This window comes from Manis pentadactyla, chromosome 6 (genome assembly GCF_030020395.1).
Source record: "Manis pentadactyla isolate mManPen7 chromosome 6, mManPen7.hap1, whole genome shotgun sequence".
Taxonomy (NCBI): domain Eukaryota; kingdom Metazoa; phylum Chordata; class Mammalia; order Pholidota; family Manidae; genus Manis; species Manis pentadactyla.
In genome coordinates this window covers 109,040,091-109,053,983 of record NC_080024.1, presented here as the reverse complement: position 1 = coordinate 109,053,983, position 13,893 = coordinate 109,040,091, and the positions used below count along the sequence as shown (strand labels likewise).

At 43.2% G+C, this 13,893-nt stretch overlaps 1 long non-coding RNA gene across 1 annotated transcript; it reads right to left on the bottom strand.

Annotated features, from left to right (window-relative positions):
- Window positions 1-711: 711 nt before the first annotated feature.
- LOC118909918 (uncharacterized) lies at window positions 712-3,072 on the bottom strand. Its single transcript, XR_005023771.2, has 2 exons — window positions 2,131-3,072; window positions 712-960 (listed from the first exon to the last, which is right to left on the bottom strand). It is a non-coding gene; the product is annotated as an uncharacterized LOC118909918 (long non-coding RNA).
- Between the last annotated feature and the right edge of the window lie 10,821 nt (window positions 3,073-13,893).

Sequence of the window (13,893 nt, the reverse complement as noted above, 5' to 3'; positions counted from 1 at the left end):
GTGTTTTAAGGCTCCTCTCCCCTTCTAGCCTACCCAGAACTGGTGAAAACATTAACCTGGGTTGAATTCAAGTCTCTTCCCCCAACACCACCGCCAAGAGCCCATTAAGGTCCCTTACCTTGGAAACTTTCTTGGTAATTCCAGGAGATAGGATCCTACTTCCTTCATGCTACAACACTTACTTTCCACCACAGGGAGATGACAGTTTGTGAATAGCTCAGTGCACAAAAATACCATAAATGCATATCAGGCAGGTGGGAACCATGGATATACAGCTTCATGTTCCCCAACAGATTGTCCTGTAGTATGCAGGCAGTGTGGGACTCGTTCAGAATAATACTGTGTCTGTGGGAAAGAGGGGATAATGGTTTCTACTTCTCAGTGATGCTTTGAGGGTTTAACTATAGCTTACAGTGCTTGGCACACAGTAAGTGCCCAATAATAACTATAGTTAATAAGTATTGTTAATTAATTGCATTAACAAATTAATAGGGACAACTGAGACATTAGACATCTCCCTTCAGAGTCTGTAGACCAAATGCCAGCTTCCCTTTGTCAAGATCATACTCATCAGATGCCTAAGTGAGCATGTATTTAGCTGTGTGCCTTTCAAGAAGAACTCCACAGACCTGGGCTTGCTCTGTGGCCCTCACAGTCATTAAGCAAGTACAAATGAATTAGCAAAACACACATATGAAAAACACTGGCCAAGAGGATCCTTTCATGTTTAATATATTACAGATTCACTGAATTATAAAAATAAAGGTCTTGCAATGCTATTGTTTTTTGAAGCCCTTAAGAACTCCTATTTATTTTTTAACCATAGGGTGAGGAGGTATGTTTTAAAACCATGTGCTGCTTTAAACATGATGGCAGCTTCTTACAGTTTTTCTGATCATTTTTGCTTAATCTTGAGACTATCTCAAGCATTTTCTTTTGTTTTTCCAACAAGATGGTCACCTAAAAGAGAAATCATGATAGGTATAAATAGAATTGTCAAATGCATGTTAGATCATGTTTCTCAGAAATGTAATGTTCCAGTGGTTGGAACAGAGACCTGCTGGGAGGATGGATGGTGGATGACGGGCGGGAGTTGCAGCATGGAGTTGGGAGGGGATTCCTTTGGTAACTGTTTCCACCCTTTTCCAAGTGAGGGTCCTCTGGCAGCCTTGGGCATGGTGACCTCAGTGTGGTCAAGCACTTCCCTTCAGGGGACAAGCCACCGAAGAGGGGCTGGCATTGCAGAAATGTTCCAGGCTTGGAATACAGTGGTGGGGAGAGCCATCTGTTTCCAGGCACTAGTAAAGGTCACTAAGCCATTGGCTAGTTTAACTTAGACTAATCCTACCCCTTTCTCCTTCCTCCATGACCTGCCTATGCATCTTCCCATTTCCCACACAAATATATGAGTGCAACCAAGCTGACTAAATCAACCCCAGTTTTAGCTTCATTTAGACCTAGCTTGTGAGATACACTTGCTATTAAATCAGATAAAGAGATCTGCTCTGCTCCAGTGCTGTAGGTCTCAGGGGCCTCCTCTCTCTCTCTCTCTCTCTCTCTCTCCATGCTTCCTTACCATTTCCACTAGTCTCCGAATCACAAGGCCAGTGTGAGCAGTATGAGGGCTGACGGACTAGGGGACAATAGGTAGAATCCTCCACATTATGTTCACTCCCTGGATACTGAAAAGAAGGATGATATTTGGGGAAATCCCTAAACTTCCTCTGGCCAAGCAGTGTTCTTGTCTTTGTGTCCTGGCAGTTGTTTCCTAGAGGTGGGTCCCAGCTTCTCCTTTACATTCCTGTTTCAGGCCTACTTCATATCCTATGTGTGCAATCTTGGGCAAATTTTGTTCCTTCTCTGTTCTACCAGTTCAACCCCATCTAATCCAATTAATCTAAAACCACATGCTATCGGCATTGGGAGCCAACCACTGGGGCCCTTTGGTCTCTGACTTCAAGAGCTCATTAACTGTGCTAGTAATTTGTTATAAATTTAACACATGTTAACTTCAGGAAACCTGAAAGCTGGAGGAAAGCTCAAAAACTGGAAAGAAAAATCACCTTTAATCACACTCAGAGATTACACATAGATAATTTTACAATATACACATAGGTATACAATACATACCTATTTGGATTCTGATGCTTTCATTGCATGTTACTTACACATGGCCTTGCATGATTTCCTTTTGCTTTCTTCAGGAGAGTTCCACCTGGACTAGAAGACAGAACACGTTCTTGGCCTCTCCGAGTCTCGGTTTCCCCATCCAGAGAAGCTCTAGTGGACAGCAGCATTGGCTGTTCCCCATGTGAATTTGTTGAAAGGCTGGTATGGAAGTAAACTGTTACCTGTAAGTAATTAGTGTCACTTTATCTCCACGTCACCTAAGACTGCATTCCACAATAAGCGTCTGATAAGAAAGACTGGGTTGGTTATGTTTTCTGTCCTGGGTCTGCTGCCTGTGCACATAATCCTACACAAGAGACTCACCGTCTCTCACAGCGTGGCTTGTTGGGAGAATCATCCGGGACTCTGAAGATAAAGGGTTAAGCACAGCAAAATGTGAAAGGGCTCTCAAAAATGCAGCCCCACTTGCAGAGGGGCCTCAAAGCCTCTTCCAAGGAGTAGGCAGTTGAGAGGAGCCTTATCTGTGAGAGCCATCATCAGGAAAAGCTGTATGTTCTCTGCACTACAAAGGCGCTGCTTTCTTCTCTCAGCTCTGACTGGAGCTCTTGAGATTGAAGAAAATTGTTGGCCACAGTTCTAAAAACTACAGATAAAGGCTTTGGTTTGTTAATTAAATTTTTACTATCTGCATTTGATATCTCGGCCAAATTGTATCCACAGCAGGAACAACAAGAAAGTCCCTCACTTCAAAGGGGCGCCCACTCGGTGACCTGTAATTACGGAATTTACTGCAGGGTGAAGCGTTGTCTGGGGTGCACCTGCCGCCGTACCGACCCCCACGGGGTAACGGGAAGACAGCCGCTGGTCCTGGCCGACTGCAAACAGCCCGACTCCGCGCACGCGCACAGGGGCCGAGCCGCACACCTGCCGCGCGCGGTGCCTGCCCCACCCACCAGCTGCAGGCCCCGCCCACCCCCGGAAGAGCCGGCCTCCGGGATGTCTCCGTGAAAAATAGCTTCTTTAATGAAAAAGATGAAAGGCAGGAGCCATGCTGGGTGAGGTCACTTGCTGGCTGCTGACTCCAGGCAGGGTGTCACCCTTTCCTGTGGGCTGACCAGACTCTCCCGCTGCTTGCCGGGCCATGCCACCCTCTGGTTCCGTCGTTCCCTCTGGGGCACGGACATTATTAAAGGATATTTAGAGGTGCTTATTTAGGGCTTCATCCTTGAGAGGAACACATTCGCCAGTCAGCACTGGCTGATTATATTTTACATCAATATAATTGAAATCTGCAAACTGACTGTAGGTCTCCATCTCCACTGTTGGGCATAAGCTTTGCCTTGGCCATAAGCAGGGCAGAGCCAGGTTTTGAGATACCTTAAGCAATTTTGTAGGACTTTTTGGTGGACTAATGCCAATGCAGGCTTTGGCTTTTTTAAACTAGATCTTCTTATTTTCTTTCACCTTTATTTTTAAAATTCAACGTTGGTAGTGTTGTTTTAAATACAAAAAAATCACCCTTCAAACCATTTAGGAAAGATGCAAAAGTATAAACAAACTGGTCAAAAAGTACAAAATTCAATTTAAAAAGCAATTTGGGATCTATACAATTTTCATAGAATAGATTAGAATGGATTTTTTTTTTTCTGTCAGATGAAAGACCTGGTTGTTTTGACTTAGGGTGGATCCAGTCATGACTACAGAGCTGGTCTGCATAAAGGGGGAATTCATGTCTAGAAAAGGAAGGTGGGGGGAAGGGAAGAAACACTTTCTAATGGCCATATGCTGCATTAAAGGATACAATATAACATGAGACAAATTAATGTCGTTTCACCAAGAAGTATCTTACTGGTGTCAACATGTTCTAATGTTCTTGTCATTTGAAATAAGAACCTTTTCAGAAACCACAAAGTCTTTGGAATACCCTTGCCTGGAAGTTTGAAGCAGAAGACAGGGTACCAGGTCAGGGAACCATAGATTACACCCTGACGAAGAGAAACCAATGGCACATGTCAGCAGAGGCACAGGGGAGGGTGCGTGTGTGTGTGTGTATGTATGTGTGTGACATTATGACACTGTCTTACTGACCAAAGGTAAATCATCTATTCCAGAACATTAAAATGGGTACTACTGCTTTTAGCATTTGTTAAACGTGTTTCAGATTCTATACTGAATAAATTCTTTCATCTATTATCCCATTTAATCCTGACAATATGTTTGTGAGGCAAATAATATTATTGCCAGTGAACAAACTAAGGCTTAGAAAGGTCAACTTTTAACAAGGTCACATGATGCCAAGATTTGATCACTGGGTTTTCATCTGTACCTTTCTCTTCTATTTTACACTGTTACCTAAGATAGAGAGAATAGCCTTCCTAGGGAGTAAAGATAACTCTTGGATGCAAAAAAGGTCAGAAAGTTGAGTTTCTCTTTGCTGAATACCTTCTGGAAAGATACAGAATAGACGAGTAGTCAAGGTCACATTTGTCCAAATATTAGAGGACACATACTGTTATTTTCCAATGAATTAATCCCAGAAATTTCTGCTTCTCCCCATAGATGATGATAGTGCTATTTATTATTTGACTGTAACCTATGAGTATTTTGCAAAATTTATGAAATAGTAGGTAACTTCAGATCTTAAACAACAAAAATCAGAGAAGGAGGACTATAGAAATAAAAAGAAAAGGATACAATGACCCAAAGTAAGCCTGCTAATATTCTCTTACACACCACCCTCCATAATTCAACAGGAAGGCCTGGCACACTCTGGAGGTGAGGCTCTGTGTCTACACCCATTGATAAGGAAAATATTTAACATAGCCATCAAGGCCAGCAAACTGATTTTTTCCTCCAGTTGGCAAAGTCAGCAGAGCCCTCCCAGCTCCCCCTCCCCTCCTTCTCCGGGCTCCTCTTTTGCCCTGCACATGCCGACATGCCACATACCAAAATAATATAAATTGCTCCCCTTGCTTGTGCTCAGGGCTCAGACCTTGGGAGATTACTCCCCTCTGAGCCCAGTGTGAAATAAACCTCAAAACTCCAAGACCTCTGAGTGCTGTCATGGTTCTTCCGTCAGCGATCCAGTCCAGGTTTTCCAGTTTTTTCCATAACAGCATGAGAACAGATGCTTCTTTCTGAGGATTTTCACAATATGACTCCACCCAATGCAGGGAACAGAACTTTTTTTCCTTAGCTCCTTTCTCTTCCATTTGCCCCCAAAAGAAATGTGAACAAAACTTAATAAATAAAACTTGTCACATCTTTGGGCAGGAAGTACTTTGTGGAAAATGATCCTGTCTCCTGTATTCCTTTGTGAGCATGATGAGGTCACATGACTTAGTTACACATTAATATCATTTCTAATTTATGATCTGATGTGACATTGTGGTTTAAGAGTAATAAGAAGTCAGACTGCTGCTGAGTTAAGGTGTAACTCTGAGGTGCGGGATTTCCATTTTCTATCTCCCATTCAGCCCTGGGGGCTTGAGGATGTCTCTGGACCACCTTATCATCCCCTGCCACGTCAGAGAAAAAGCATACAGTAAAGTTTGTCTTAACTGCTGTTGTTCATGTTTCCCAAAACATCATGAAACTTTGGGGTTATTTGACATGAATTTGGTTTCTTATCTGTCCAGTTGTTCGCAGATAAGAATGGACTAAATGATTCAGATTCACATCCTCCATAAATCCTACAACAGTGTTAAAACTCACTTGAAGTCTGTTTAGTTATCAACTAAGTGAAGGGCCAGGATGGCAAATTAACATGGATACAGATGGCCTGGGTCAATGGCCCTAATAACTTATCATCTGTCCTCTATGTCTCTCCAGGGTCTTTCACAGGGTGATTTGAATGTTCTAATAAAACATGGCAGTGGACTGCTTCCAGACACCACTCTTCTCAGCTAAAGGAAAACTGGAGATTCTAACCCACAAAGTATATATTCAGTGAGGGGCTCCCCCTTACTCGCCCTGCCATTCTAGGAAGCAAGTTAATGAAAACCACACACATGTGTTTTGACAGGTGCTTGCAAATCACATCAGTTTGGCTTATATGGACTAGACATGGCACAAAACTCCTTGGACAAGGTGGACATGGGCAGCTCCCTGCCTTTAATTTTCATTTCTGAAGACGGTAGGAAGACAGTTAGCTGCTCTGACAGGAAATCCTTGGAAAGGCCATCTAAACGGGCTGATGGAAATGGGAAGAAATGAAAGATATAGAGAAGCCAGGGCAATGCTGCTTGGAGAAGGTGGAAGGTTGCATAACTATGCTTTCTCAACAAAAAAAGATGAAAATATTAGGCACAGGAGATAAGGGAAGTAGGTGCTGTCTTTATGGATGAGAAGTGACCTGGCAGGTGGTCTGCAATGATCCAGCCAAGTATCCTGGAAAGGCCAGGTTCTGGGGATTTAAGAGTTCCCTAACATTGGATCATTGAGCCAGTATATGGAGGACAGCTGCCATGGAGAGTCACTTAGACCTGCAGAGGACTTTGCATGAGCGAGAAACAAGGTTTTTTTGTGTTGAGCCACCGAGCGGTAAGAGGAAAGAAGACTCCACTGGGGACTCAGAGCTGGCATGGAGTCATTTGGTTATTTTTCCCTCTGTATAATCAATAGGCTTGAGATTTGATAGGATTGCATAAGAGTTTATCTTGTAAAGTTACAGTGTATTAAAAATCTTCAGACACTAAAATTCTTATCACTATGGTAGTAGCTAGGTAGTGGAAAAATCTGGAAAATGGCCTATTTTCAATAAATGTATTTTTCCTTCCTTTTCTAAGTTTTATTAACTAATGCCCATCTGTTCTGACCTGAGAGAATTGTTTCACTTTCCTTCTGCCAAGACGTATAAAAGTGCTGTTTTATATAGTTAATATTCTTTTGTATGTACCCCTATATTTACAATTTACTATCTCTGGCCTTCTATCTGAAAACATTTCCTTCCGCCAGAAGAAAACACATAGTGTCTTAATATTTAATTTAAGGTAGATCTGCTTGCCACTAGCATATGTTGGCTTTTGTTGGTATAAAACTGTCTTTATTTAACTTTCACTCTTGAAGAATATTTTCACTATGCATAGTGTGCTGTTAGGTTGGCAGCTATTTCTTTGTCTTTTGTAGATATCATTCTATCGTTTTCTGCATTCCATTGTTTTTCTGAAAATCAGCTGTCAGTCTAATTTTCACTCATTTGAAGTTAGTTTGTCTTTTTTCCTTTGCATTGTAAGATTTTCTTTTTGTCTTTTTGGTTTTCTGCAGTTTTATTGTGATATATTCAGTTGCATATTTATTTATATATATATCTTGCTTGGGATTTGTGGGACTCCTTGACTCTGTGGATTAATAATTAAATAATTCATCATTCTTTTGCTTAACAAATAATTACTGAGTACATCTCCCAGAGATTGGAGTCTAGTGGTGAGAAAAGACCAGAAAGTAGGCAATCCCACTACATAGGATCGTCGTGACTCTGGGGGGAAGCACAGGTTATTTGGGAAAACATTCTTCTGGGGTTGTTGCCTAAGTCAAATCCTGAAGGACAAGTAGGGTATCAGCAGGTGAAGCATGAACAGAGATTGGGGAGTGTTTCTGAATGTAGGGTCTGTGTATGCAATGCTCTAAAAGGAGAGGCATGAAGGGCTTGTGGAACTGCAAGTAGGTCAGTGTGCCTGCAGTGCACAGCAAGAGCACAGGAGCTGTGAAGGCGATGGGCAGAGACAAGACTTGTTTGTCCAATGCCCAGCTCCAGCTGTAGTGTATCTTTTTAGCTTTAGTCAGATATTTACTTCCTATATGACATCTTTCCTAGGATGATTCAAAGTACCTCCACCTCAGCTTGTCCAAGAATTTGGCTTGCATTTCTTCAATCTCAGCCTCATCCAGAATCCCATGGATTCAGCTGTACATACAAGAGAATGGGGCAACATTCTCCTCATGGCCTGATGGCCCTGTGTGATTTTCTCCCACAGTTTCATCTCACACCATGCCTTGTCTTACCCTCTCCACTCCAGCTATGTTCACCGTCTCAGTTTCTCAAACATATGCTCCTTCCTATCATATAGATTTTACAAATGGTGTTCCCTTTTCCTGGAAAGCTTCCCCTACCATTTCATCCCTTCCTTGGCCTTTCAACCCCCTCCTCCCTCCTGACACCATTCTCATATCATATTATATTTCCTTTCACAGTGCCAATCACTGCTTGTAACTAGATATTGATCGGTCATGTGTCTGGTGTTAGCTCCCTTACTAGTTTCGTGAGGGCAGAGACCATGTATACTCTGCTTACATTTATTCTCAGGACCTGGCACAGAGAACACACTCAATAAATACTTGTTGAATGAATGTCCCATACCTATATTAAGGAGTTTGGGTATTATCCTGAGGACACTGAAGGAGCCACCAAAGTTGTAAAAGGGAATGATTTCATTAGAGTTTTTGCATTGGAATGCTCACTTCTGATTACAGTATAGATAAAGGATTGGAGGGACAAAAACTGGAAGCAGAGAAACCTGGCAGGAGACTGTTATACTAATGCTGGTGGGAGATGATTTTATAAGGTTCCCATCTAAGACAGTAGCAGTGGAGGTGGAGAAAGAGTTGAAGGTGTGAGAAGTGTCAGGGAGCCTGACTTGGTGAGATTTGGTGACTGAGTACAGGAGAAGTCAGGATGACTGTCTGAGTTCTGGCTTGAGTCTTTGGACCAAAGGCAGCTTGGTTTATGAAATAGGGAGCAAAGGGAAGGAGCAAGAAGAGTACTGGGAAAAGAGGATGATTCACTGGGCTTTGGGCTTGCTGAGTTGAAATGTGGGTGCCCAGGAGGCAGCTGACCTTGGTCTCAGATGAGGAATCAGCCCTGAAGATACAGGGTTGGTTTTTGTTATAAAATCCATCATAAAATGCTTCATTTACACAAAGCCTTTACTCTGAAAAACTGAGTAACTCCAGGGACTTACTCAATTGCAACTTTATAAATCATGACACAGTGAAAAAAATCTTTCTGACCTTTTAATACTTTCATTTTTATGTGGAAATAACAGCAAAGACTGGTCAGAGACAAGTCAACATAGAACTTTGTTTTGAGACTGGGAAGTGATTTGAGACTGGGAGATCATTTGCTTTTGAATCTGTTGGCGGAATATGGAATTTTCACTTAAGCTGGAAGAAGGACTGACAGTGGAAGCAGAGAGGTCTGGATGGGTCAGGTCGGCAAACACCATTCCTGCTGGTGGGGGGCCCCACCCCCCACTGAGAGAGCTGTCCACTTAGGCCCCTTTGTTTTACAAATAGTTTCTGTTTAGTTTTTAGCTCTCAGGAAGAAAGTACAGAGAAGATCAGTCATAGAGCAGACCCTTTAGGGCAAACATTAACTAGATATTGACCTGGGCTTCTTTCACATCTGATGAGTAATGTATGAATGCTCAAGCTGAGTCATATCTACCCTGAAAAATTGATATTGACTTTTGGAAGATTATTAAAGAGAAAGAGAGGTTTCCTAAACAGGCACTGTTTCATATATGTGGATGGGTTGACAGGTCTGAGTCCTACCGGCTAACGTGGCCAAACAGTAGAAGACACCATGACACTCACGCTGGTCTGTTTTCATTAGGCAAACTGAAGGGTGCAGAGGAGTTTGTTTTGAAATGGCCAAACTCTCTTCCTGACTTGATTAATCTAGTTGATGCTGCTATTTACGTCCAGAGTGCTTCCTCTGTGGCAGAGCTCAGGGTGTGGGCTGTCGTCTGAGTCGAGGGAGAAATCTCCCGTCTTGTAGGGCCACAGAAACCTCTATTACAGAAGGACTTCTCACTGAGGGACACAGATCACTGTCAGCAAGGGTGCCAGCCATGCTCCTGGGAAACCAGTAAGTCACTCTGTTTTCACAAAGGGTTGGCTTTATCAAAGAAAGTCATGCAAAGGAATCCTCTGTATATTCCTGGGGTCTCCTGAGACTTGGCTCTCCTCCTTGGGGTTTTGTTCTACTCAGTCCCTTTGCAGGCCTTCATCATTCAAGCATTCCAGCTCTCCTACCTTGTGACATTGCAAGAGATACTAGTATTTTAAATCTGTGTATTGAGCACATGAAAAATTCCACTTTTTTCTCATAAGCCTTCTAAAGGACACAAACTGATTTTCTGACAAGACTGTTTCTCTTCTCTACTGTCTACTTTCTCTAGTTCCTGATTCTTTACTTTTATTACAATGGCCTGATAATTAAGTTCAACTTAGCAGCAGCCATCATGTTGAGGAAGCCCAGAGAATTCCTACTTTCAAACTTCTCACAAGCACTGTGGTGAAATAAAGCCCTTAGAGCCCAATGTGACCTACATGCTGATGTTTTTTCGATAATGGAATGTGTGCAAATAACCAGGTCTCCCATTCCTTTGCACTTCTTCCTGACAGTTAATGAAGTCAGGAAAGCCATTATGATTTCATTGCCTAATGTTGGAATCTTGTGCTCAAAATAAAACTCACTTTGCTCTTGGTGGCTTCTTGTGCAATTTGAGAATATAAATTGTGACTTAAAATATTTTGGTCTGTTTATTTATTTATTATGAAAGAGCTCTGGGTCATTAGATTTAAACAAACATAATTGAATTTGAGTTCTAATTTTTCCTTGTGAAATTGGACTAGGTTGTTTGAGAACCTGGCTTCAGTTTCTGCGAAATGTAGAATGAAAATTGAGCTGTGTTGTTCATAAGGTGCCGTCCAGCTCTGTTTCCCCCAATTCTGGGACTCTCAAACATTCCTGATGCATAGCCCTTGCTCTGCAGTCCCTCACCCCTGTGCTGGCCCAGCCCTCAGGGTCGTGCTTTGCTCGCTGTCCCTCTCTGGTGTCCACCCAGTCACGCAGCTTGGCAGTTCCTTCCCTTTGTGCTGCTGGCACCCTCTCCTGAGTCTGAGTTCTTGACTGAGGCCCCCTCATCCTACACCATGCACCCCACGGCCCTTCCTCCTGCACCTCCCTCCCTCCACTCAGCTAGCACAAGGAAAACACTGAGTAAGCCAAGTTTGTATCCCACCCCCTCCGCCTCCCATTTTATGTTCCTGCCACCTCCAGCCTCTCTTCCAAGCTCTGAGCCGATGTTCCCTTCTGCATAGACCTTCTTGAAAGGAGAAAGTCATCTTAGAACAAATTCACATTGAAATGTTAATGACAATGCTATTTCCTTCTTGGGAAGCTTTCACATCTATTGTGCATTTAATGTGTACCAGGCTCACATTCATTCCTCTCCCAACAGTGTGATGAAGTCACTATTATTGTCATTCCCATGTACAACTGATGCGACTAAAGCCCTGAGCAGCCCTGCAGGACTGCCGTGGGCCTCAGAGAGTGAGTGCTTGGACAGTGCTGTAAGAAGATAAATGAGGGGCAAATGTTTGCATAGGACCCGGTGGTCTTCTGGTCCTCTGAGCTGTGTAGTCCAAATATTCTCACGATGAAGAGCTGTCCTCCCTGTCCTCTTTCTGCCCATAGCATTTAGCTCAATCCTGAGAGACAAGGTTGCCTGCGTCATCTCGGGGACCGGCTGTCTGCACAGTATCCTCCACGAGCCGAGAAGAGCCTCACACAGCCTAGGCCCTGCTCTTCACAGGCAATCAGTGTCTTCTGGGTATGGCAAGTCCCTCACATTATTTTTTGTGGGGCAGGGTTGGGGGGAGGGTGTCATTAGCTTTGCTAAGGTTTGTTACGCTAATAATATCATAATTTGACTCTGTAAAATGAAGACTGGGAGGAGAAACATCCAGATGCCAAATATTTACTGGCTTCCAAGCATGAGACCTAACTATTCGATTCAGAATCTAAAAATGTGCAAATCCAAACAGTAACCAGCCAAACCAAGAGCATCTGCTGGGCTGTGATTATTGACACCATCAGGAGTGGGTTCCTAGGCATCGGTTCTGAGCCGTCTCTCTCCTTGTATTCTGGATCCGAGCACAAAGGCTGGCCCAGGCTTCCTCTGGACAGGCTGCTTCTCCTGTGGAAGCTCCATGCCCGTAACCCAGGAGGGCATTGTTCTTGCTGGGAGCAAGGTCTCCGGCATTGCTGTCCTTTGCCAGATGGGGTGCTTTTATGTGGTTTCAGGCAAAGAAGCTGTGTCTGTGCATCTTAAATTTCTTCTTGTGTGGAAAATAATTATTTACTTCATTTTGTGCCAATTTTTAATGATGAGTGGATATTTGAAGCTAAGACTTGAGCAAATGAGCTTGAGGGAGGCACAAGGTAACTTGGGGAGTAGAAACTCTATTAGCAACTTTCATGTTTTGCCTGCTTTCCTGGGGAGGCAGAGATAGTCTCTCCTTGAATCCCACTTCTTGAAGTGAAAGATGAGATTAAACATATCTGTTGAGGGCATTTTGAAACAAGGTCTCATATGAGAGAGGTGAACATGAAGGGAAGGGAAAGGGACAATATGTGTGATTTTCTGTATCTTGGGAGGAATTGAAATGTACTCAAATCATTTAGGTCATGATTTTAGATGCCATGATAAGGAGCCATTTCCGTATGTGACACTGGCCACACACAACTGTGATCAAACCCAGTCTGTGGACCATCTGAGAGCCATAAATTGCCTTCCTAAAAGTTTCAGCTGATTAGAGAAAGCTCTTCTCTTGTTACTTAGATGTGAAATGAAGTTCTTTTCACTCACTGATGTTACCATAATTAACTTCTGATACTCTGATAATGACCTCGTCCCAGCTGTATGCACAGATAGACCAAACACCTTTTTGCAAGGCACTGCTAGAAATCAAGGGAGGACAGAGATGAAGTACAAGGAGGCCAGTGTTCCCTGGAGGTGTGAGTGCTGAGGCCTTGGCCTGTGGGATACTTTGGCCTGTGCGTCTGGACACTTGGGCCACGTGCAGCTGCCAAATCAGGTGTGAGCATCTGTCAGCCTTGAACGGAAGAGGGGAATGACCCAAGTGTGCATAGCTAGTGTCATACTGAAGCACCACCTGAGCCCGGCTGTGATGGCCGCTGTTCTAGATATTGGTCATCTGCTCAGACACAGGCCTGGCCTCACAGGGCAGGGTTTGGGGGAGGACACTGCAACAAGCCAAAGTGAGACTCTCCCATTTAGAGTCTGGTCGGAAGAGCTCTCCCCCACCTGGCTGGAGCTCCAGGGACACACTGTCAGCATACGCTGACACTTTAAAGTATGGGAAAGCTTGGATTAATTAAACATGAATGAAATCACAGCGGGTCTCACAGTTGATACCTGAGCTCTCCACTGGCAACTGAAGTCATAAACAGTACATTGAAGAGGGGCCAAGAGAGAGCACTGAAAAACCTAACAGGAATAAGAAAATGTTTTGAAGAGGTGGAGGTTTTTGCAAAGGTGCCTTGACAAGGATTGCTGGGTAATGGGTAAGCCAGTTGACCATGGGTGTTGTTCAAATAGAGGTTGCAAGAAAATCTGTTCATAGTTAGCATTATCCCTGGGGAGAGCAAATTGGGGGTGATTGCTATAGCCTAGTGGTTCTCAAACTTTTTGACTATGACTTAGACGCTAAGAATACATCTTATCCTGATAACAGACACACACACACACACACTCTCTGTCTCTCTCCAACACATACAACCTCAAAAAGAATTTCATGAGACAATACTTGCTCTTTCTACACATTATGCACTGTGATATTTTCTATTTTATTTTATGATTCTATTCCAATCCTATCTGACCTTTTCATTTATTCATTAAACTACTGCTATATAGTATTTTATAAAATTGATTTAATATACTCCATTGCCCTTTA